Genomic DNA, 3,098 nt, shown 5'->3' on the forward strand with positions numbered 1-3,098 from the left:
GCTGCCGGTGATGCGTTCACTGGCTTCTGGCGGTGGTGGCACAATGACAGGCAAGCGGGTGGGAGGGAAAAAGGAGGAACGGCGTGGAAAAACACGGGCGCGAAAATTGGACGTGATGCATTCTTATTGACGAGTGCATCGTTTAATCGTGAATAAAGTCATCTTAGCCTGCAGGGTGAGCTGGTGGTAATTGGTCTCACGGTCATGGGGTCGCCTTTCGAATCCAAGCTGCGGCCTTCCTGCGTAAGTTCTCCCTGTGCTTGAGTACGTTTACGCCAGCGTCCTCCCACATTCCGGAAACATGCACATCAGGTTTGATGAAGATTACATTTCATGGCATATCCGTGCTTGGCAGGACTGTGTGGGACTGATTAGCGGGTCCGCCTCACAGTACAGAGGTGCGGGGTTCGATTCCGGCTTTGGGCTTCCTGTGTGGAGTTTGCATGTTCTGCCCGGGTGCTTCGGTTTCCTCCCATATTCCAAAAACATGCACGACAGCTTAATGCAGGGGTGGGCAAACCTTTTGGCTCGGGGGCCGCATTGACTTTTAAAATTTGACAGAAGGGCCAGGTCAGCACGAGCTATGGTACATTAAAAAAAAAACTGCATTTGTTGACAGTCCATATCAAACATCAACAGAACAAAAGCATGAAAGTACGGTATTAATATACTTTTTTTAAATGACAAAAGTGTTGGTGATGACCTATTTTAGCCTGTGCATTGCTGCAGATGGGTTGTGATCAGACCAGTAGAGCGATACAGAGGTCCTAGGTGGTCGAAAAGATTCCCCCCCCCCCGTGTTCTGCAACTTCAAGTCAATGCGCCACCTGGCGGTGAAATGACGGTCATTACAAGTCCAATTGAAATGAATGCAATCATTCACATCGAACCTTAATTGTGGACCAACCTTCGGCGGGCCGGATTAAAAAGACCAATGGGCCGGATTCGGCCCGCGGGCCGTAGTTTGCCCACCTCTGGTTTAATGGAATACTCCAAATGGTCCCCTCATGGTGATTGTGAACACGAAGGCTTGTTTGTTTGCGTGCCCCGCGATTGGCTGGCAACCGGTTCGGGGTGTACCCCGCCTACTACCAGAAGACACCTGGGATAGGCTCCGGCAAAAAAACTGTATAAAAATGCTCAGTTCCTATAATTTGCTGAGAAGTAAAAAAAATATATACAATTTATCAGCATATTATTCCCCACTTTGAACACAATTGGGAGCATGTTGACTTTGGGGTGTAGTTACAGTAAAAGCCACACTTTGTAGAAAGAAGAAATTCTACTGTTCAAAAGAAGAGGATGTCGCAAAAGAAGTAATGCGGCATGAGAAGGAAAAAGAAAATATGGAATCACAGTGACATCGCTGAGGACTGGATGTCCTTCCAAAACGCATGAAAAGATGAGACGAAAACAGGTCACGGAGGCTCTGAAGAGGCCTGCAGGATCACTGAGGAATTGTTGGCAAGTATAGGCTGCGGCCTACATGTGACAACAAACATTCCATTTTATTCGTATTTCTGGGCAAGGGCTTTGCAAGAACATCACAGACTGGATGAAAAAAAATAAAAATCAGGGAAAAAAAGCGTTCCCCCATAACATTGGGGTTTATTGACCACTATATTGCATTTATTAAGGAATCGTGAACATATTTGCTTCTTTTACAAATAAACTGTAGAGATTATACCGCAAATGACCTTTTTGCAATTCGTTTTAAAAACCTATTGCGCTCTATTTCATCCACTTCTCAAATCCACTGGAACATCTACTCTACTTGTTGCCAAGCAGACCTGTCATCTCCGGTTACAAATGCATCCTGTTTACAGCTGCTGTTGGGTCACCTGCACAAAACAACCTCCAATGACCCCTCCCCTCCCCCCGGACCCTCCTACTCCGTCCCATGGGAGCGTGCGCCACCATTATTCCATTAAGCCTTCACACAAGGTCCTGGCAGAGCACTTTGAGCGAAAGGCAGCTGACACTCGCCGGGAAAAAAAAACACTCGACAAGATCTCTGGAGACAAGGTGATGGAGGTATCGGCTGAAAGGTTCAAACAAGACTCTCGAGTTTGGATCAATTCACACCAGCAAATCTTCAACATCGAAGGGGCTCCCGTTATCTCTGCTTCCGCAAACAAGTGCACGCCGGCGGATCTGCAAGGAGGAGGGCTGCGCTACTGTGGGAATGCTCACAACTGACTCCAATCATGGCCAATCAAAATGTCTCCTTTCATTCCCTCTAAATGTGGCACGCTAGTCGCGCGCTAGAGTCCTGACAGAGACAAAGCACAACTGCACCGTGAGACCGATCCCCACCCCAGATCGCTCCAGACCAGTCGCGCTGCCCCAGTGGGATGATTCTACAAATATATTACACAATTTCACAAGGTTTGCCGATAGTTGTTCACATATCTATTAATTAAATATGCCGCATACAGTATATCCACATTTCTGTCTGATCCTGCTCTCAGAAGGTCACGGCGCACTCACCAAAATGAGCATTGAAGGAGAAAGCAGTGCAAAAACCTTCTTAATTGTATTCAATGATGTCATGACTGTCTGTTTTTATGAAGTATAATATTATAGAATGCTCAGTAAGACACATTTGAAATGAAAAGAGAGAATGAGACACAATCGCCAACAGATAGAATTGAGATGAGCCCCGTTTTAGACCACAAACAGGGCGATGGGCACATCGTGTAAAGGCAGCACTTGGAGTTGGACGAGCATACGCCGAAAGACACGATCCATAGGTATCGATTTCGCACTGTCGAAGACACGGCAAAAGGCAGAATTCGACGCCATGTCATGATGTCGTGCCCTTTTGTGAACCAGGAGTGTTGTGGCACGGTTGCTCTTTGCGAACATCATTATCACCCAATCAATACATCAATGACGACGGCCGCTTAGATATCCAACAAGAAACCGGTTGCTATGGGGATATACGGGAAAAGGAAAAAAAACATTCCAGTCTCATTAGATTATTAAATCAATAAACAATCAAAGTGACTTTCAGACAAGGCAGGAGGACCTCTTTCCTCAAATGAGAAAATGAACCACCGACGCGTCGTCTTCTGTTGTTCATTTTGTTAAATGTC

Source organism: Hippocampus guttulatus, chromosome 11 (assembly GCF_054856545.1).
Source record: "Hippocampus guttulatus isolate MCC_2025c chromosome 11, RoL_Hgut_1.0, whole genome shotgun sequence".
In the NCBI taxonomy this organism is placed as follows: Eukaryota; Metazoa; Chordata; class Actinopteri; order Syngnathiformes; family Syngnathidae; genus Hippocampus; species Hippocampus guttulatus.